At 34.6% G+C, this 24049-nt stretch overlaps 1 long non-coding RNA gene and 1 pseudogene across 1 annotated transcript; one reads left to right on the top strand and one right to left on the bottom strand.

Annotated features, from left to right (window-relative positions):
• Positions 1-15041, bottom strand: part of LOC117635488 — a 36981-nt pseudogene extending 21940 nt beyond the window's left edge.
• Positions 15042-16774: 1733 nt separating this feature from the next.
• On the top strand, positions 16775-17713 carry LOC117635962. The gene is made up of 4 exons (XR_004586971.1): positions 16775-16954; positions 17076-17174; positions 17270-17522; positions 17606-17713. It is a non-coding gene; the product is annotated as an uncharacterized LOC117635962 (long non-coding RNA).
• Positions 17714-24049: the final 6336 nt, after the last annotated feature.

The raw sequence follows: 24049 nt of genomic DNA on the forward strand, positions 1-24049 counted from the left end.
TGAGAGTTTGCCCATCGGCTTGTTGGCTAAGAACTTGCTCTTTGATCGCAAGTCGCAGATTTCACTCAAATGTTGGATCAAAAGTTCGTTGGAAATTGCCATCTCCAAAAATACATCTTTCACTTCAGATATTTCCTTTATGAAATTTTAATGTTCTTTTTTAATGTTCTTTGTCCATGCGGTCAACATTTGGCCTCTTACTTACACTAAGAACATTTTGGCCATTATAGCCATTAGGATGATTCGTTTAGTGGGAGCCATAACTAGACTGATCATAGATATTGGCCGGATTATTTTGGGCATGTGGGTAAGTGTATTGTCCTCCGGCCACCTGATTGTATTGGCCATTATAGCCATGTTGGCCATTCGCATAATTTTGATATATCATATTATTTTGGCCATAATTGTTGTTTCCGTCATGTTGGCCATTGAACTAGCTACTAGAGCCATATTGATATGCAGAATCGTACTGGCCGTTACAGCCACCTTGATTGGTTTGGCCACCAAAGCCATTTTGATCATTCAAACCATTTTGGTTCATAAGATCATATCCGCCAATATAGTTGTGCCCATCATATTGGTCACCAAATCCTCCAACATAGTTGTGCCTACCATATTGGCCACCAAATTGACTACTTGAGCCATATTGGTTGTTAGGCCCACCTTAATGGGTAAAATTATATTGACCATAGTATTGGCCGATGAATTGGCTATTTGAGCCATAAGAATCATAGCCATTGTAGTTCATTGGCTGATAGGAATGTTGCCATTCCTTTCGGTCGCTCATAGAGTGTGTCTCACCGGGTGTGCCAAATTATGTTTCCCTCTTTTCGGCTGAGGCGGCCGACAGAAGGAACTTTTGGTCATTCTTCTTTTTTGAGTGCGGGACGTGCCACCACCAAGCCACGAATTTAGTTTGGATGGAATGTGAGTGTATGTTCTGTCCGAAATCTGACTTTAATCAAACGATTGTTCGGCCGAGTAAGGAACCTCCTCACGGCCTAAGTTCTTTCACTACCTCGGAGTCAAGACTTTATGTGAGCAACCAAATGATGTGGAGTGGGTGGAGATGAAGATTAAAGGTGAAACGTAATGAAACGAAGAACAAGTGCGTAAAGTAAAGGTGCTTAAACTTAAATTTAATTTAAAGACAAATGCGTAAAGTAAAGTGCGTAAGATAAATAACGTAAAAACTAGAATTAAAGTGCAATAAAATGAATCAAAGTTATAAATAAAGCAAGAACGAATGAAAGCGATAAGAACGATAAAGTAAAATGAACTTGAAATTTAATTTAATTGAAGTGCGATAACAATGAAAAGTAAAGCAATTGAAATAAACTCGAATTTAAATGACAAGAAAATATAAATTGAACAAGAATTTAAACTTACACTAAGAAAAGGAAAAACTTGCTACACTAGGTGCATGAAAAGTAAAAACCTAAGTCTAGGAAAAGAAAAGTGTGCGAGACGAAAAATAGATTTGTCTGTCTGATGTTGTGTCTCTTCTGTCTTCGTCTGGCGAAGTTTATATAGGGCATTCATTAGCCCATGGGCTGGGCATTGAATGGCCAAAGGTCAACTCTTTTAAAACTTCTTTCCTTTTAAGGCCCCCTTAAATCCCTAGGATTCCATTGATTGAAATATTTTGACATGCTTGATTCTTCCTTGCTTTGGAACATTCGGAGTTATTATCAAACTCCTTGATTTCTTTCCTTGTGAGGCCGCCGTCACGTGCACACTGAGCTCTGAAAATCTTGGGCGTGAATCTGTGGCTTGGGCTTGGAACTCCAATCAATTGGAATGATACAAGGATGCCCTTCATGACCTTTGAATTCCTTGAGCCCTAAAATCAATCTGCCGAGGAACCTCATTTGATCTTTATATCCGTTTAATAATATACATACATATATTAATAAATGGGCAGCTTGGGTTTTGTTGTTTAAACCAATTTAATTTTGTATTGTTAATCTTCACATGCTCAAGAACCTCCAGAGGATCTTCTTTGCAATCATCGGTATTCAACACCTCTCGCCCATCACTACTACAATTCTTGATATGGGTTGGATTGACATCTGGAGCACCGGGGCTCGGTTCTCGCTGATGCTTCTCATTGTCAGATGTCGAATCCATGGACTCATTTCCCTCACATTTGACAGGAAAACTTGATTTGTAAGAATTAATTAGATGATCTCATTGACAGGAAAATAGGGTTGTAGTTTTCTGGATGTGCATAATAGTCAACCTGAAATCAATTCAGATGTTTTGAATTAGTATATTCTGAGGGATTAAGCAACAATTAATTGAAGAACTATAAATAAAATTAAAAAGTGAGAATTAATGAGAATCGATAAGAATTGATGGAATGAATATTGACAAAGAAAATCATTAAATTTCAACAGTTTTGAAATTGGTACTTGGGTGAAGGGGGTAGATTAAAATTCCAATAGACAGATTTAAGACAACAATGATAAATGTTCCTAGTAACAATATGACTAGTCAATTACTAGTCATAAACCGATGAACAAACCAACCAAGCAAAGACTTATCACATGTCATCACTCCGACCAGGCAATCCACTGAGTCAAGAAGATTCTTACATAAAAACTAATCACAAGCTCAAACAATCCTACGTCTATCTATTTAGAAAATGAGCACTACCTCCATGTGCAACCTTCTTCTCCAAACTTAGTTGAGCTTGTAGCTTGTCCTTCATGGAAATGGCAGCTAGTCCATTAGGTTCTTCACCTCATGGCACCGCAACTCAGCTCTAGATAATCATCGATGAATGAAATATAGATTATAAAATGAAATGAATGAAACATAGATTCTAGAATGAAATGGTCAATTTCTTCAAGAAACCATTCTCTTGAAGTGATGTTAGTTTCTATAGTAAAATAAGAACCCATGAACTCTTCTCCCAAAAACTAAAACCTAATTTATGCACCATCTCTCACTAGAACTCTCACTCTCTTTAAAAACCCATTTGAAAAATGTAAATGAGAGAGTTGATGAGTCCAGACTAGCCCCAGCCATTTTGGTAGGTCAAAAGGACACTTGGCAGCCAATGATTGGACTTATAATAATCAAAATCACGTGCCTTGGTTAAAAATCCCGTGCTGAAAATATTGGCCTATGTGACTCGTCATCTCGACAAAGTATATGGATGCAAATGCTAATTTGGCCTATATGACTAGTCATCTCGACGAAGTATGTTGATGCAAATGTTGATTTTTCTAATGACGCCCATTATAAATGAATGCACAAATTACCTTGGTTTTGTAGTCCCATACGCTCTTCGGTGTACTTCAACTTTGTAGAAAATACCCAATGCCTAATTTCTTTTTCTTTTTTTCCTTTTTTTTTGAGGACCTTTCCCATTGAGATGGGAGATAGCGTACTAAACTCACACACACAACACGGATGCTAGGACTCGAACCCAGGACCTTGCCTGAGGGAGTAAATACTCCAAACCACTACACTAGTGGGTCATTTACCCCAATGCCTAATTTCTAAAGATGAGCTAAGAGGAATTACATGAAAGTGTACAAGCTAATTCTAAGAATCCTAAACCTAACAAGTTTCTCAAAGAAGAAACAAAATGAATGGTAAAAGAAAAAAATCAGAAGCAATCAACATATTAAGTGCCACCAATTTGGCTAAAAACAACAATTTCCAATTTTAATAAGAAACAAAAGAAAAACGTCCTTGCAATTTTTATTTTTTATTTTTACCTAATGGCGGCTCATCCCTATTCCTTCAATATTTATGATAAAAAAAAAAAAAGGAAACGATTCAAAATCGAGAAAATGGGGACCATAGATTGGAAATCATGTCAAGCATAACGCTAAAAAGGAAGGATGACATATTTTTTTGGATTCTCGGATTGCTTGAGTTAATTTCAACAAAAGTTTTTTTTTTTTTTTTGGGAAGATTTAGATTTAATTTTTAATTATAAAACAAAAAATAGTCCATTAGGATATTATTACTATATTCTTTTAATATTTTCATACTCTTATGTTCTAAATATAAACCCACCAACTTCTATAAAAGAAATATTCAAACTCTTGATGGAACTTGGCCTTTCTGCTGCAGGATTAGATTCCAAATTTCCTGATTTTGCGGTACTTTCCTATATTAGAATTAGGATTCCTAATTAATATAGATTTAAAGCCCGTAATGAATCCCCTATAAAAAGAACAAAATCGTTGCCACAGCGTTTATTTATTAGATCGATCAACTCAATAGAGAGTATAAAGAGAGAAGAGCAAAGTGACAGTTTTTAATAGCAAGAGAGAGTGTTTTCATATTGGAGGATACTGTTTATTTGGGATGGGAAAGCAAGAAGCTTCTGTTGATGGAATACAAAAGGAACATCAACATAAACTCAACCCCGACAAGGACTTGGTGGTGGTATGCTTTGAATACGTTTCTATTTTTATTTTATGTTGCATCGATTATGTTCATACAAGGACTTGTGTGTAACGCTAAAAATATATTTTGCAGAATAAGGATGGAATTATCATACAATACGAGTTTAATTATGACTCCTCTCATATCTACTCTAGCGGGAAAATCTACTTTAAAGATGGCAAAGAAAGAGAGGCTCGATTTTTCAAATTCGAAAAGTCGGAAGAGGACTTAGCAAAGAAGATATTTACCCTGACTTCCAAGTTAGTAAATTATGAGGGTGTGGATGTCTTGAAACCTCACTTCCTCACCTATTATGAACCACAAAATATTTGGATTTTGTGCACCGAAAAATTTGATCATCTTCTAAGTGAAATAAAGATGGATGTTGAAGATCGTGTAGATGGCGATTCTTGGTGGCAAGAATCGATTCGGTAAAGTATATTCATGCTCATATATATTTATTTATTTATTTTTCTATTTCGAATTTATGTAAGTATAATTTTTTTAAATCTATTTTTGCAGGGACCTTTTACAAATGATAAAGGATATACATTCTCATATGCTGTTTCATAATGGTTTGAACCAAACGGACAATTATGTTGTTGTTTCCGATACAATCAAGATTATTAACGTCCAAAGTAATTTTGAAGATCTCGAAAATCCTGAAAATCTTTCAAATATACATGTGTTGAGAATGAATGACTTAAAAGCATTTAGGAACATGTTAAAGGAAAAAATAATGTTGCCAGGAGATTCTTGGCTTGAACGCGATGCTTTCTTTGATTTCTTTGACAACAAAGAATTTACGTAAGTTCAATGTACTTGCAAATTTTATTTTATTTTTTTCCCTTTTTCCGCATGAAATAAGTACAATGCATTTTACTTAATTTGGCTCACAACCCTTGGTGTTTAATTTTTTTTGCTTTTGTTTTCAGGTACCCTCTATTTGTCGAGAGACTAGCGAGCCATCCCTTTTTATTAACTGCGGCTGAAAGAATGAAGTGTTTTGACAAGATATGGTACTCCGCAAATGAAAGCAAGTTCAAGAGAATAGTAGATGGTAGGGCATTCCATAAGTATAGGAAATGGAATAGGAAAGATATGGTTCGTGAGTTCCAAGAGGTTTATAACTGTTCATATTCGACATATGATGGTGAATCTGTGTGGGATCTTGTAGTATTTTTGAAAGATATATATGTCCATCATAATCCTCGTGATTTAACCCTTGAAGCTGCGGACGCTGAGGTCAAAAGGTTGTACCCTAATTTCTTGGAGAAGATTTATGCTATCATATGAATAGTCTTTTATTTGGGCGTTTATCTCTTTGTATAGCTGGCCTCCCTTCTATTGACTTGCTTTTTCTTGCTGCGGATCTGGGGACCTTTTTTTTTTTTTTTTTTTTTTTTTTTTTGTTTTTTGCCCTTTTGATTTTATTAGACTCTGGTACTTTTGTTTTCGTGAGTTTTTGTTTTCTAAGAATATTTCATTATTTTCTTGATGACAATGGGTGCCGAATTTTTGTATCTTGAATGCTGTCCTTGGCGTTTTATTTTTATACAAGCAATATTTGCTTTGATTGCTAAATTAATTGGCCTCTATAACTTAATCTGACATCAGAGATATCCCAACAAGCCCACATCCTTTCCTTGTTAAATCTTTAAGCTGCTTGGTAATTAATACCCGATCGAGAAAATTGTTTCTCCCAGTACATGCAATTCACTGCCAAAGGGGGGAAAAAGAATGTAAAATCGGGTTGTAGTTTTCAAGGAAAAAAAAAAATTTCTCAATTCATCTAAGAGCATATGGTTTGATAGCAGAGTGTAAGGCACACCAATTACAGATGCATAAGGGGCCACTTATTTCATGGAAAATAGGGTTGTAGTTTTCTGGATGTGCTTTATAGTCAACCTGAAATGAATTCAGATTTTTTTTTTTTTTTTTTTGGTTACATTGGAGGAAAGAAACCCTTTGGGGTTTTGAATCTGGGTGCCATGGGGGCGGGGGAGAATCCACCACCACTGTGGTGGGAATCCATTGACAAATCAACTCAGATGTTTTGAATTAATATTAAGAGGGATTAAGCAACAATTAATTGAAGAACTATAAAAAAATAAAAAATAAAATAAAAAAGGTGAGAATTATTGAGAATTGATGGAATGAATATTGACAAAGAAAATCATTAAATTTCAACCGTTTCTCATAGAAGAAACAAAATGAACGGTAAAATAAACAAATCAGAAACAATCAACATTAAGTGCCACCAATTTGGCAAAGAACAACAATTTCAAATTTTAATAAGGAACAAAAAGAAAGCGTCTGCATATATATATTTTATACCTAATGGCGGCTCATCCTATTCCTTCAATATTTTTTATTTAAAAAAATAATAAACGATTCAAAATCGAGAAAATGGGGGCCATATATTGGAAATCATGTCAAGCATAACGCTAAAAAGGAAGGATGGCCTTTTTTTTGTGGATTCTCGGATTGCTTGAGTTAATTTCGACAAAAGTTTGTTTTTGGGAAGATTTAGATTTAATTTTTAATTATAAAACAAATAGTCCATTAGGATATTATTAATATATTCTTTTAATACCAACTTCTATAAAAGAAAATTTCCAATGTTAAAATATGCGCAGATAATAGCGTAATATTATTTATTAAATTATGTGCAGAAAATAGCCTAAAATATATGCCATCAACATTCATATTTTGTATAGAAAAGTTAATATAGATCCAAATTCCTATTGAGGAGTTGGGTTTAATCCTCGAATTTGGTGACTTTGATCCAAGTCCTTTGACTTTTGCGCCACATAGAAATACATTCCTATTTTAATATCTTATATTGTAATCTTTATATTATTTTATTTTTAAAATTATTTTTTGTTTCAATGTTGCCCCTTATGACTTGAATCGGGTAATAGTCATTTATGTCATATGGCCTATTGCCTATTGCCTATTGCATAGGTATATATATATATATATATATATATATATATTCAAATTTTCGACAATGTGTAATAGTATTTTATGTACCTTTATTTATTTATTTTTATAGGCAACATACAATTTTATTTTGTCTATTTTTGTATCTGACTCATAGGTAGTCTTCTAATTTATGTTCCTAACTTATAGGTATAACACGATTTATCACTAAGTATTTTTCGCTAATAATAATACTATTTACCTGTATGTCAAGTACATAATTTAATGTGGGTGCTTGTCTGATCGATTGATATAACATGTGGGTCTTTACTTTCTATTGATTATGATTAAATTGTATTTTATCAATATATTATGAATATTATCAAGAAAAGAATTCAAAATTTAAATTCTAGAATTCAATTACAAGGAAATAATGCATTAAATTTAGATTTTCAATGTGTTTTCCTTATGTACCTCAAAGGGTAAATTTAGGGATATTCGACATGTGCATTCTTCTTCTTTTTTTTCTTCGGGTGCAACGTGCCTTCTTCTAGGAAACTTTGTTTCTAGTTTCCCTATATTAGAATTAGGGATCCCCATCAAAGTAACAGAGTTTTTAATAGCAAGAGAGAGTGGAGGAATATTTGGGTATAGATATCTGGCGTGAGTATTTGGGTATAGTATGGACGAAGTATTTGAGAGTTTCGGGAAAGTACGCATGCTGAGGATAAGTTTTTGTGTTATGGTTACCTCCCTTTCCCGATTTTCTTACTTAATTGCTCTCTCGCTTCCTGGTTGCTCTTTTATTATTATTTTGTTTAAATAACTGAGGCTTTATATAAATAAACTCTTCCTTGCTGTCTCTCTCACAAGGATCTGTCTTTCTTGAGTCTTGGCACCCCCTTGTCCAGATCTACAATCGCATTCAATTTTCGTCAATTGTGTAGGTACTTGATCCTCTAACTTTAAGAACTTCTTCGACAATACTCATACGTTTGATCTGCATGTTCATCATATATGTGTTTTTTCATGTGCCTTCTGTACTTCTTCGGTTCTTTTATACATATCCCTTATTATTTTGGTTAGTATAGGAGAGGGTGGATATTAATTTACACAAGAACCCTCGAGTATATATATATGGGAGGGTGGCTTAGGTCTGAGATTATGCTTCGTAGATAACAATACATTTATCCTTTTTCGGATTTATGAAATTCAAAATTTTCCTTTTAGGGTCTATCTTAAAATTTTGGTGATCTTTGGTTCTAATTGTAGAAACTAAATTACATTATGTAATAAGGTAAAAGCTTAATTGAAATAATGGAAAAGAAGCGGCCTTCACCAAATGGAATCGAAAGCAGATACAAACTCAACCCCAACGATGATGTGGTATGATATGCCTAGTTTTTCTTTTTCTTTCTTTTATTTAATTTTATTATTATTATTATTATTATTATTATTATTATTATTATTATTATTATTATTACTATTATATATATATTGCTTGTGTAACATATGGTGTGTGTATGAGTGGCCGTATGATGAGACATTTGTTTTGCAGATAATTGATGCAGACATTACTGAATATGAGTTAAAGAACCACCCTTCTGAAGTCTATTTTACTGGAAAAATCTACTTTAAAGATGGTAGAGAAAAGGATGTTAGAATTTTCAAATTCAAGGACGAAGACTTGGCCAAAAAAATAATTACCCGAACTTCCAAGACAAATCAAAAGGGGGTCGGAGTCTTGAAAGTTTACTTTGCAACTTACAATGAATCACACAAATTATGGATTTTGTGCTATGATTGGTTCGATTTTCTTCTACATGAATTTATGGATCAAAAGGATCTTAAAACAGAAATAATAGATGACAGTTCTCTTATTCTATCAAATTGGTGGAGAGATGAGATTCGGTATAATATTATACTGATGTCTTTTATTTAATTTTAATTTTAATTTTCTCAATTATGTATCTTACAGCAATTAAAATCTAACATATTGTTTTTAACTCATTGTGCAGTGATGTTTTACGAACGATAAAGGATTTGCATTTTAGTGGTTTTTATCATAAGGGTTTGAACAAATCATGCAATTATGTTGTTGTTTCTGAAAAAATCAAAATTGTTAACATCCAAGGTAGTTTTGAAGACGTCGAAGATCCTATAACTCCTACAAAAATATGGAAGTTGACATTGATGACTTAAAAGCATTCAGGGACTTGTTAAAGAATGGAATACTCCTGCCGGGTGATAGTTGGGCTGATCGTGATGGTTTTTGTGATTTCTTTGACAACGAAAATTTCTCGTAAAAAGTTTCGTAATTGTCATATTATTCTTATGTGAAATGCATATATTTATTTTATGTATTTGTTGGCTTACAAACCTGACCTGACTTCTTTTATAATTGTTTTTAAGGTACACTATATTTGTCAAGAAACTTGAAAAGCATCCCTTTTTATTGAATTGTGCGACGGAAATTAATTTGCTCTTACCTACTACAGCCCATCGCATTTATACGCGTTAGAGAAATTTTAACTATTTAATTACTCTAATGAATTAAATTATTTCACGTTATTATAATTACATTAAATTAAAACTCCCCTTTCGTTCCTTATCACTACCCCTTACTCATCTTTAACGAGTTCAATTTTATTTTTATTGTAGTTTCCCAGACTCCTAATGTCATGTCCTGGACTTTGATAAGCAAAGCCCCTCAACGTTAACCCTTCGAATATCTTTTGGCCAATTCTTTGTTTTTTTCATTTTATTCCTGGGTTTTTTTATTTTATATATCTTTTTTGAATTATAATGTTGTGAGTATATGATTCTCTTTTTTTGGTGCCAACGTGCCTTCGTCTCTATTTTTTTCAGTTGCAACGTGGCTTCTTCTATTGCAGGATTAGGAAACTTTGTTTCTAGTTTCCCATTTTTTTTTTTCCCCTATATTAGAATTAGGGTTCAGGGTTCGTGATTAATTAGAGTCTAGCGTGGTCGCCTATAAAAAGGACAGAACCCTCGGCACATCACAACCGTTGTTCATTCTATAGATTTAGATCAACCCAAGAGAGAGTTTAGAGAGAGGTGAGCAATTAGGTGAGGGTTTTGAATAGCAAGAGAGAGAATATGATGACGACTAATGAGAAGAAGGAGCTGAAGAGTGCAGATTATGAGGCTAAGGAAGTCAAATCAAGAATTTGGGAAGACTATCTACCCCAACGTACAACTTTAGAAAGGATTCGAGACCAGAATTTCAAAGGAAACGTACGTAGTATTTAAAAAATATATACATGATTATTATGAATATTTATATCACTCAATTATGCTTTGTCATGTCTATGCCTATTCCAATTTACCTGTCCGTTATTCTTTGTCGTGCGTATGCCGATGAAGCAAAGGAATTTGTGAAAGCATGCCTTATTGGGCATCAAGTATGCAGGAGAACTATTTCTGATATGTTGCCCTTTCTTTCTCACTTGTGTGCAATTTTTTGGGGTATATTTTGTGGAAGAATTTTTCTCTTTATACTCACTTAACCATGCATGAATAGTAAGATTTTACTTGGAATTGCATGTAAATATATTTAGGTGCACAATTAGAATCTTGTCTGGTTAATCTCTCCTGTTAATTGGTGTGAATGCTTATTGATATTTTCGAATAATATGAACAGATATTGGAGTCTATTTGTTTTACCTTTTGTATTTTTGGCTAACTAAAGCTTGAAGCCTTATGAATCTTTGGAAACATTAACATATATAGTTGGATTGGGGTTTATTGCTGAACAACAAGATTTTTCCTTAATTATAGATATCTCTATATTTTGCCATTGAAGTATACATATCAAGAAAAATTAATGAACAAACAGTTGCAAGTGGATGTTCAATTGGATTCAGGAAAGCCCGGCATTGAAAATCTGAAAACATATAACTACGGATCAGTCTTCCTTGTAAATGACATTGATGAGGCTTCTGCTCTTGATAGCTGGAATGTTTCTGAGTTGGTTGTCGAAAAAAGCCTTGACATTGTTTTGAGACGTAATGATGTCAAGGTTGCATCAAACTATTACGATGCCCTTTGTACTACAAAGTCAACGCATTCTGGCGTGGATCCTCCAGTCATAATAGACTTGTCAAATGTAAGAATTACTCAGTTATTTATATAATAATTACAAGGGATTGATGTGTTTATTCTTTCTTCTAAGAGTTCGTTTTTCGTTCGTTCATTCATTCATGACATGCCTTTGTTTCAGGCAACATGCGAGGAAGCTGGTAAAGCCTGTGATCATATATTTTTATGGGCCTTTGGTAAATACCAGAAAGTTGAGGGTATTGTGGAATCTGTTTCCAACAACAAGAATAAAATTATACTACTGATTCAACGCAAAGAGAAAACGTGGAAGATTCCCTTCTCACTTTCTGGTGTGACTTGGCCCAGAGGTGAGGAGCCCTATGCAGATGAAGCATTTGAACTACTGAGGCAAAGCATAGTTGATAAAAGGGTGGAGGTAATTATTTAGCACTTATTTGGTAGCTTTGATTTCCGCTTAGTTTTCTTCTTGCTTCGTTAAGAAGATTTTATCTATTCTACAGGTTCTACTGGAGAAATTTGATTCAGATTTAGATGGATATTTCGTGGGAACTTTATTGTTGGAGTCAAATACCCATGTGGCAATCCCCCTCGTAAAAGCTGGCCTTGCAAAGTTGGAAGGACCTTCTTATCCCAAAGGTTATCGCAACCAAATTAAACAAGTTCAAGTCTCTACGCAAATGAAGAGACTGAAAGTATGTGAAGCAGCATATATATATATATATATATATATATATATATATATACATGCATTATTATGACAACTGTCTTTCTTTTACCTAATTGTGCTAATAATATTCATTTTGTTGCAGATCTAGGAGAACTCAAGTGCCAAGAAGAAGTCAATAGGTGTGGGACTGTGATGTTGGAATTTGGTTTGTATTTCAAAATACAATTTCTCTTTTTCGAACTATTGCTCATCTTTGGTCGGTGGCTCTAGATGGTTTTCTTTTCATCTTCCTACATATATAATTTGTCTTGTTCTTTGTGAGATGGTTATATTGGAAAATTATTTTGTGGGATCCCAAAATTGATAGAACATTCTACACTTCTTGCATGGCTTTGAAAACTGTAGTTTACCCCTACCACCTAAGTACCAATTTCAATTTTCCTATTATCCCTGCCTTTGAATGGAGTCCAATTGAACCTTTAGAAGTTTTTCTTTTTTAAACAATAAGGTTTTTTATCACAAAATTATAATATATATATATATATATATTATTTCCTTCCTCCCGTCTTTTTCTCTCTTTTTGTTTTTTTATCTCTCTCTTCTTCTTCTGTCTCCAATTCTCTCTCTTTTTTTTCCTCTGTTTTTCTGTTTTTCTTCTTCTTTATTTCTTTTCTGTTTTTATAGAATGACTATTTAAGAGCACCTGTATTAACGTTAGGGACCATGAGTGATACAAAAAAGCTTTAAGGATGCAATCTGATAGTTTCGCAAACGTCAGAGACGTTTTGTGATAAAAAGCCAAACAATAATGTACATGTGAATCTTGTATTTATGATGATGAACCACTCACGAGAAAGCATGTCCCAAGCACTATGGCCCCATTTGGTTCATGGGAAAAGGAGGCTTGGGGATGAGAACTCAATTGTTTTCCCATGTTTGATAAGTCCAGGCATGGGAAATGGTTGCATGGCACATGGGAAAGTATAGGGGGAGAAAGTGAAGCACTCCTCTCCCGTTGGGTTTTGTTCTCCTCCTCATAGGAAAGTTTGGAAAAATGAGCCAATATTTAATGCACATTTTTCTGACCATTTTGTTCCTATTAACAATTTAGAATTAAAATATAGCATTAAATGCATTCTTTTTGTATAATTAGAAAACTAAACAAACTTTGTTTTACAATCCTACACAAACCAAACATGTGAAAGGAAATAAAGTATTATTTCATGGTTACTTTCCTAGGATTACCAAACATGGAAAATGAATCTTTTATTTCCCATCTCTTGGGAATGACGGGAAATTATTTCTCATCAAATGTTCTCTGCGAACCAAACGGGCCGATAAGTTGGCTCTGGATCCGAGTTCTTCTTGGAAGGACCTTTTGATGTTTCACTTCCAATATTCCCTATGTATGTCCGGTGTCCTACCTTTGTGCCAAATTAGAACAGGGGCCATCGCTACTGCCAGGCTTTGGGTGTCCATCTGTATAAAGTTATCTACTATTTAGCTTGCTTAACAAATATCCAGCATGTGTACAACAAAGAGCGAGAGAGAGACAGTGATGCTTCCTGCCTTTTTAAGAACCGACTTCTGGCTATCGTGGAGCAGTACTGCAGTAATTGATTCCAGGGTCGTGTAGTTTACGGTTGGGAGTCTTCCCAGCATGTTTCTCATCGCATGTATGCTGGAACGAGCACCATTCATCTCATTATAAAGCTCAAATGTAGTGGTGGCTCGGGAAGGGTAGCTAGGTAACATTTGAGTAGAGCTGCTATGTCAATTGGGTTTGCGCCCTCTGGTAATGATGCATTTGAATCTGATGTAGGCAATATTACAACAATAGATTAATGTCGTCCAGATTGAACAACTCAGAAAACTATGTTTAAAAAAAAAAGGAGAAATAAAAAGAAAACACAAACACACACAGACATTACAGTGCGTGACTATGTCAATTGGGTCGCAAATACTTTTGCACTACCCACCGTGCAAAATCAATGTGCATATACGAGGACGGCATGCGCGGTCGCGAAAAAGTGTCGCAATAGGCCAATTTCTTGTAGTGTATATAAAAAGGAAAAATGAAAAATAAAAACATGTTCCGTTTCTTCCTTGTTTGCCTCCACTAAAGCGCATATCTGAAACTGAGATGATGATGGATATTTCGTGGGAATTTTATTAGAGTCAATTCAGATGTTTTGAGTTTGTATAGATCTGACAGATTAAGCAACAATGAATTGATAATCTTGCAAATGTTAAAGGGTACGTAATGTAGGAATTGTAGCATACTCGGTCGTCCCAACCCATGCAAGATGTCAATATATAAACCCAGCTCTACCAGCATACTTTCTAAATGCAAAGCAGTCTTCTCCCATTGTCCCCGACAATATGAATATGATAAGCTCATAATTACACCGTTTCAGCTAGGATCTAAGCACCGGAGAAAGAGTGATAAATGATAAACTGAATTACCTTCTCCAAGAATATATAATTCAAAAGACATAATAAAAGAAAGATCTTGTGGTATGTTTACTTACTTGGTAAAGGGAAGCAAGAAATAGGAGAACTTAGGAATAAGTTTCGGGAAAGTACAATAAGTTTCGTATTGACGAAGTATCGGAGAGTTTTGGGAAACTAGGATAAGTTTTTGTGTTATGGTCACTTTCCTGATTTTCTTACTTAATTGCTCTTACTTCCTGATTCATCTTTATTATTATTTTGTTTAAATAACTAAGGCTTGTATATATAAAGTCATCAGTCTCACAAGGATCTCTCGCTCACTCACTCTCGCGCTTCAATGGCACTCATATGATCATTGCTTTGGTGCCCATATTATATAGTACTGTCATATATAAATTCCCCTGTCAAGATCCAGAACCGCATTCAATATTCGTCGATTGCGTAGGTACCTGATTCTAACTTTGAGAGCTTTTTCAACAATACCAATACGTTTCATCTGCATGTTCATCACATATGTGTTTCTTCATGTGCCTTCTGTACTTCTTCTTCGGTTTTCTTTTCATTATACATATATATATATATATATATATATATTTGTTAGTTGGTTAGCGTTGGAGAGGGTGGATATTGATTTACATAAGCAACCTCGAGTATACCAGTGCTAAATATATATATAGGAGGGTGGCTTAGGTCTGAGATTATGCTTCGTAGGTCCTGTTGATGTGGATACATATAATCCATGCATGCACTTGCCCTCTTTTTTTTTCTTCTTTTTTTTTTCACTTGTGTGCAATTTTTTTAATTGGTTTTTAGCATATTTTGAGGAAGAATTTGTCTCTTTATATTCAACCATGCATACGTGACAGTGTAGGTTTTGAGATGATGAAATACTCGCATGCAACGGTAAAGGATGTTCGTTCAGGGTTTTGCTTGGTCCTCTTGGCCAAAGATAAGCAGCTCAAGGTCCAGCCTGAAAAGACATTCTTCTTGTCATGGGTTTCTGCTCCCATATTGGTAATAATTATTTGTGTTCTGCCAACATGTTCTTTTAAATTTCGTGTTTTTTGGATTATTGTTGTAAGTTGTTCGTATTAATTTCCTGCATAGCGTGGATTGTCAAGGATTATACTATTGTGGATTGTGGATTTGCTTAAAATAATTTTCTGCATTAACTGTTTGCTTACATTTTTGTGTTCTCTTGTTTCTTCATGCCAGGGTGAGGGCGATGATTTTGAAGGTGATGAGCCATTTGCATGGGGCAGCAGAGAGTTCATGAGAAAATTGTGCATAGGAAAGGTTCATATTACTTCTCTTTTGCTTTACTGTACATATACTAGTAGTCCTTTAACAATAAATAACCATCATGGCAACCAAGAAAAAACATCATTTATCTACCTCACTACATTTCTCAACAGGACGTGGAATACTATGTAGCTAATACGAAGACACAAGGGGAGTATGGGGCTGTTAAGCTGGAAGGAGAAGATGTTGCACAGTCGGCTATTTCTCAAGGCTGGCTACAGGTTTCAATCTTCTCTTTTCTAGAGTTATTGGTCGCTAATTTTATATTCAATGTTTCATTTAAGTCTCTAGTTATATGGCTAAATGTAGTCCAGTGCTAAAAATTTAGCCCTCCAAAATATTAATTTTTTTTAAAATAGTGCAGGGCTAAATTTTTCCATCTTCAGCCATGCATGGCTATATTTTAGGGCCCTTCATATTTTATTATTTTAAGAAAAACTATGGTACAACACTCATATATTCCACAACTATGTATTGTTCAATTTAATTAAACTACGATTTAGAGACAATATTTTTTAAACCAAATGAATTTAAAACATTTTTAAATGTTTTAAATAAATAATAACTTTTCAATCAATGATTCTGACCTCCAACGATCACAAACCAATTATATATATATATTAAAACAAAACGAATTTAAAAACATTTTAGAAGGTTATTAAAAATAAAAACCTAACAGCTAGCTGAGGTCATCGATGATGTCAACGGGCCTTTAATATTGGCTATTGGATCTGTAGTTGCACAAGATGTTTCGTGCTCTTGCCCACGTTATTGATACTTTATCCTCTTAGAAAGTACATGCTTTGGGCCCACAAAAAAATTTGGCCTAGGCAACGTGCCTTCTTCTAGGAAACTTTGTTTCTAGTTACCCAAAATATTATAGAATTAGGGTTCCCAATTAAGATTTCAAGCCTAGGGTGATCCCCTATAAAAAGGACAAGACCCTTGGCACCGCACTGCCATAATTCATTCAATCAAATTAAGCGATAGTTTTTAATACCAAGAGCTTGTGTTTTCATATTGGGAGAAGGAGTATCGGATATAAGATCGTAGTGCAATATGATGACAAATTATGAGGATCGGGATTATGATGCTAAGGAAGGAAGATCAAGGGTTTGAAAATTTATCACTCAATTATGCTTTTTTCATCTGTACAGTATGCCTATTCCAATTCATCTGCTCGTTATTCTTTGTCATGTGTGTGTATGTCTAATTGATTTTCGTTTTCTTCCAGGTTGAGAAATGTGTAATTAGGGACCATATGATTCTTAATAAGAAAGGAGAGGATTCTGGGGTAAATCCCTCAGTTACGGACACAACAGACTTGTCAAACGTGAGAAACCCGGTTGATAACGATGTGTTTTTTTTTTTTCTGAAGAGCTAGTTTTTTCCTTCATTCAGTCATTTGATGTGTGTGTGTTTTTTCAGGCAACGCGCAAAGAAGCTCGTAGAGCCTGTAATTCTATTTTTTATCGTCCTTTGGTAAATACAAGAAATTAATGCTTTTGTAGAATTTGTTACCCGTATTAACAAGAGAGATAAAATTATACTACGGATTCAAAACCAAAAGATATGGAGGATTGCATTCTCACTTTATGGTGTCATATGGCCCGAAGATGAGCCTTATGCAGATGAAGCAATTGAACTGCTGAGGACAACCATATCTCAGAGATGGGTGGAGGTGATTATTTAGCATTTATGTGGTAGCTTTGATTACCCCTTGATTTTTCTTCCTGCCTCCATAAAATTGTATCTCTTGCACAGGTTGAACTGCAGACTATTGATGAAGATGGATATTTTGTGGGATATTTATCGGAGTCAAATACCATGTGCTAACTCCCGTCCTTGAAGCCGGCCTTGCAGAACTTGAAGATGTTTCGCTCTCCGCTTATGCCTTTAAACTTCATAGTGCTGAGAGTAATGCAAGAGAGAAGAAACTGAAAGTATGTGAAGATTTATATGTATATATATATATATCTGCAGTATGACAACTGCCCTACCTTTTAACTAATTGTGTTAATAATACGTATTCATTTTGGTGCAGATTTGGGAGAATGCAGATATGGGTTATATCGAGCTAGCTAGTATCTGCTGAGAAATTATAATAAGAACATAGATTTTAGGTATTGGAAAATTTTTTATCCTATACTTCTTAGTTCTCCTTCTTGGCGGTCAATCGATGAAGCTTGTTGCTCTTCCAATTCTTGATTAAAATTATATATTGACAGCTTAAGTTACCTACAGCAAATTTCAATACCTTGTTGGGCAAGGAAACCTGAGTTAATGCATATAAATACCATGTCCATGCTCAGTCAATCAACCCAGCTTGAAAGCATTAGAACCCCATCTAGAATTATAGCATAAGGGATCGTTCTGATGAGAAGTACTTGGTAGCTCTTGTATTAACTTTATATATAGTAGTGTACAAGAGTCCAATAAAGTATAGGAGACATGAACATAGTGGACGATAATAAAACTATTTGAGAGTTGGATCTCAAAAGAAGAGTAAGTTTTTAGCACTTTTAAACTATTGATTTGGATTATCTCTATAAAAAATAAAATTAAAATAAACTTTATCAATTTGAATTAAAGTACGCATTGACTTGCAAAATAAGAGTGCAAACCTTTTGGATGTATGGGCTTAGTTTACTGTAAAACTTGAAAGCTTTGGGATAATATAAGCACATATTTTATGGCTAGTTTCTTTCAAAGTCGCTTAGCATTCTATTCCAAAAAATTAAAGGAAGAAAGGATTTGAATTTTATATGTTCCTCTAAATTTTGGGTCATTAGGATTCCAGCAGCCCAAATCTGATTTATCCATATGAAAAAAAAAAAAAAAAAAAAAAAACAAAGCAGTCCAGTTCTTTTAAAATTGATTAAGGCTTATGAGAACGAATATGGTTCAACTGCATTCTTAAAAATAGGATCCATTATCTGATTTTTCTTTTAATTTCAATTTTTTTAAAAATATGAAAAAGTGTGAATTTAACATATTATCCTTATTTAATTAATAATTTCAATTATTAATGTTTGCATTAACCAATGGTATTTTCTGGTATATTTGTCTTTTGCTATATATATAGATGATGCAAATGTACAAAGTTCTTCTCCAACAACTCTCCAATTTATAAAAAAAGGAGCCGCACAGGCGTACTATTTTTATTTTATTTTATAAAAACTGTATTAAGGCCGGGCGGCTATACTTTTTTTTTTTTTTTTTAAATCCCAAGTATAGAAGCACGGCTATACTATTTATACAAAAAAAAGATAAGTCAAGCGTCTAACTGCCTACGTGTCAAGATAAGTTTAGAGCGCGACTACACTATTTATTTTAAAAAATGGGTATACTATAGCCCATGAAGTTCTGAATGAATGAGTAGATTTAAAGTGATTCACATCTGACTCCAAAAGGGGAGCCAACTTTTCATTTTTCCGGGAGTGATAATTGTACGTTTGGATAGAAATATCAATGAAGTTCCTTCATTTCTTTACGGTTCTTGCCCAAAAATTTGCAAGAACTTTTCAATCACATTTTTACATGTATTTAGAGAGTGACCTTTTTCCCCTTCAATAGATACAACATATGTAATGCATCGGAATACATAGAAAGGAAGCAATACATGATTTTTGCACCATTAAGATGAACTCCGCAAAATTAGCTCCAACAGCCAGGACGCATTTGCCGCCTTGTGTCTGCCTCTTTTGTTCTTGGACTCGGAACGAGCCGAAACGAAGCCGAAATCGTAGGCTAAAATGGGTACCGTGAACGATCTGTAAAACCTCAAAATCAATCTATAATACCTACATAAACGGATAGATCACGAAGAGGGGATGAAGTTTCATACCTCACTCTACAAAAATGGCAGCCGGAGTCACCGGAAACGGTGTCGAAAACTTCAAAAATTGATAATATTACAATAATACATGTTTATTTCCCTTAACATTTAATTTTAAAAGCAATTACAATGGGTAATTAAATAATCTTGTGCATTTATATTTTTACTTTGTCAAATTGGTTTAATGTTCTTTTATTAACTTTGATCAATGACTTCCTATGTAGGCTTGTGTGCCATGAAACCAACTCAATTTGCATGCCAAGAAGTGTGCCACCCAAAGATAATATGCTAGTGGCCAATTAAAGAACTTTAACATATCCATGAAGCAATGTTGATGAAGGAAGAAGTGCAAGTAGCACAAGAAGAAAAGAATTGAAAAGAATGCATGAAGTGCCACACCTATGCCAAAAGAAGAAAGGAAAAGAAGTATGAGATGCAAGCAAACAAGAAGAAATTGAATTCACATGCTTGTGAGGTGTCATCCACTCCAAAGAAGCTCAAATTCAATGCATATTCGTGGGCAAGATGAAGTGGGAGTTAGGTATTGCATTGAAATAGGAATGGTGGTGTTGGAATCCATCATGATGTTTCTCCTTCTTAGCCCTATAAATAAAAAAAGTCTTCAAACTTCAAAAAACACTAAGCTCGCAATCTTCTCTTGAGCTCTCTATCCTTCCTCCAATTCTTCTAGTTTTAATTTAGTTTTATTTTATGGGAAACTAACTCCGTAGCTAAGGCTAGGGAAGAAGCTTTTAATATGAGTGTGTAATTTTTATTAGTTTGATCCAAACTTAAGCTTTAATGTGAATTTGTAGTTTTTGTTCAAATGGAATTTGTAGTTTTCCTTTTAATTAATTGATGAATGTTTGACAATCTATTTCATGGGTTCAATCATGTTTTTCCTATTGTGTAGTAAAAACTTTCATGCTTTTAAAAGAGAGGAGAATTACTAAAGCTTAATAGAATTTCGATGAAGAGTATTTTTTGACAGTTTGTTGCCAATGGTACAAGTTATGCTTAGAATACTTCTAAAGGAAATTAAAAAGAGCTTTAATTATTTTGAACAACTACAATGGAAAATATTTTGTGGATCAAATTAATAAGAGTTGCATGCTTATGTTAAAACAATGCCTTAGTGTTATAATCAATTAAATTTTCTTTAAATCAAATCCTATTTAAATCTACTTCTCAATCACAATTATTCTTTTTCAGCTCTGTTATTTTCTTTACACCGCTCTCTGTGGATACGACACTTGGACTTCCAAGCTACACTGCTATACGACACCTTTGCTTGGATTTTGCAAAGTGGTACAAATCAAAAATCACCCGAACTTCCAGAAGTTCTAGTTTGATTTCCTTGGGTTTTTGAGTCGGGAAAATAGGTGGGTTAAATATAGAGGATGTCGATACGAAAATTTGACAACCAATTTCGCCTGAAACGGACACCGGACGGGGATGAAATTGCCACATGAAGTTGAGTATCGCACGGAAGGGAGAGAGAGAGAGAGAGAGAGAGAGAGAGAGAGAGAGAGAGAGAGAGAGAGTTGATCTGTTTTTAAAATCCAACTTCGAAAAATTTATGATTGTACCACTACACTTTCGTTGACCACAACTTCTTTGTTAAAACTTCGATTTGGGCCTACTACATGTTTACGAATTCGTGAGAGCGAGCTCTATGCAACGGTGGTACTCATTTTCACAAAATCCTTATGGATTAAAAAGTTACCAAAGTACCCCTACTCCCAAGGGAAAAATTGTAATTTCACAAAAGAATTAAATTGGATTAAATCGATTAAATTGGGTCAGGTATGTTACAAAAGAGGAGTTGGATTGTAAGAAGGCACCCTTACGATCTTGCTCCTAGTCCTCCAGGATGTTCTTACAGCTTTGACTTCATTGGGAGTCATGCTCATGTCCCTCCAAGAGCTCCCTTTGTTCATAGAACTATACCTCAGTTCCCGAATTGCCTGGACCAATCCAAATTGCCTATTGGAAAATTGGGAATTATATGCCTCCACTTCATACTTACACTTCTTATCGGTATCAACCCCACCAAAGAAAAGATCCATGCTGGATAAGCAAGAAATGCTCATACTAGCATGAATAATAGCTCTTGAATTGGACAGATCCTTCCAATGTTTGGGAGCTTGATGGAGACCTCTATCTACAAACCAAGGATGGTCGCAGGATAGTGAACGGAGCCAAGTCTCTTTCTCTCTCTGCCTACATTCTATGAAAAAGATGAAGTACTCTTCATTGTTGACAAGTTTCTTGGAGCTAATGGCCAGAACAGTGGCTGGGAAGTCGTTTTCAAGAAATTATAGCGCCATCCTCAGGGAAATACCATTGCAAGCATATCCGGGCCATCCAAATTGGACCACAGCAATTAAGGTTCAGCGGATTGATAGTGATTTGATGAAGGCAGTGATAGAGAGAGGCTAACATAAAAGGGCATGTGGCCACACCTACTTCACTCTAAAGAGCTTCGCCAAATGCATGTACTCTGGTTGAGGCATAGAGAAGAACTTATACAGGCCAGTACCCCCTTTGGAGCACAATAGCTTGAGCAAAGGTCTAGAACAAGCGCGAATCCAACAAATCAATATCCTACACTACATATACCAGATCTATTGGGCTGGTCTCATACCCAATAGTGGCACGTCTACACAAGCTCGAGCTCGTTCGTTTTTGTCAACCTGATTCGACTTTCAATTTTTGTTCAAAAGTTGAAAGAATCCTCTCGCATGCTAGAAATCCAATCGGGGGATTGGTATTGACCTGACAACCTTTCTACCGCTTGCCCCGGAACAAACAGAATGTCGGAAAAAGGGATCAACACTAATAGAGCCCATGCATTTTTCTCCCACACACTCACAAGGCCCAAAAGGCATCAATAAAAACTGTAAACCATCCACAAGGCGCATGGATCATGATGCGATGCATGAGGAATTAAAGGTTGCTACTATTTATCAGAATGTGGACTTGAAAGCAATTAATGAATTTAAATAGCAATCAAAGCAAATAAGTTACTTGCAAGGGAATAAAAACTTCAACTTGTCATTCAAGAAAATAATGATGTCTTCGAATATTCTTTAGAAACTAAAAACTTTCCCACTACAAACAGTTATCTCCCAACTCACGAACTGTAATTACAAGGATGAAAGCTCCAAGAAAAGAGTATTTTATTCAAACTTCTTACATTTACGTTCATATCAAGGTATATCTGATTCAACAACTTCACATACGATCTTTTGACCTCAAAGTCCGCAGCCTCTTCCCAATCGAGATTTACATATTTCAAAAATCTTACAGGGTCCCGTACACTTTTACAATCATATTCTTTGTACGGACGTCTATATTTACTTTGGAAACGAGGAGCCGTGTCTTTAAACCAATTCCAGTCCCTATACTCATCGAATGCCTTATCATCTAATATTATCTTCAACTCACTTTCATTTACGAAGCTCCTTATGTCAACAAGCCACAGCCTTCTTTCCTCCAGAGTCAATAAAAAGGGATGATTCTCTAGTCGCTCCACAAATGTACAGTACCTGAAAAAAAAAAAAAAAAAAAACTAAGCTTTGTGAGCCAAAGAACATATTCTACGTACTTTTTTCACTTAGTAAATTTTAGGAACAAAATAAAAGTTGTAACACAACTAAACTTACTCATAATCTTCATTGTCAAAGAAATCAAAGAAAGAATTACGACCAAGCCAAGAATCATATCCGGGTAACATCATGTTTTTCTTTAACATGTCCCTCAATGCTTTTAAGTTCTTAATTCTCCACGAATTTACTTGTTCAGGATCTACAGGATCGTCAAGATCTTCCAAACTATTTTGGACATTAATAATCTTGATTCCACTGGGAACAGCAACATAATTGCACGTTTCTTCCAAACCCATATGAAAAAGGTCATGAAAATGTATATGTTTTAATGTTCGTAAAAGATTCCTGCACAATGGATCAAAAACATTATGAGTATTAATTATTATAAAATACATATTTGAAACACACCAAAAAAACAAAAAGGACATGAACATATTATACCGAATTACAGTGCGGCACCAAAGAATACGATTGTTAGTTGCAGGATCCTCACCATCCACCAATTCACTTAGAAGATAATCAAATCGATCGTAGCACAAAATCCAAATATTTTGAGGTTCATAATAAACAAAGAAGAAAGGTCTCAAGATCCCCACATGATTTAACTTGGAAGTTTGAGTAAATATTTTCTTAACTAACGCTTCTTCCGATTTTTTGAACTTCAAAAATCGAGCCTCCATTTCTTCGCCACTCTCAAAGTATATTTTTCCAGCAAAATAAGATTGAGATGGGACATAATTGAACTCATATCCTATGATT

The sequence above is a fragment of the Prunus dulcis genome, chromosome 7, assembly GCF_902201215.1.
Source record: "Prunus dulcis chromosome 7, ALMONDv2, whole genome shotgun sequence".
NCBI classification, from domain to species: domain Eukaryota; kingdom Viridiplantae; phylum Streptophyta; class Magnoliopsida; order Rosales; family Rosaceae; genus Prunus; species Prunus dulcis.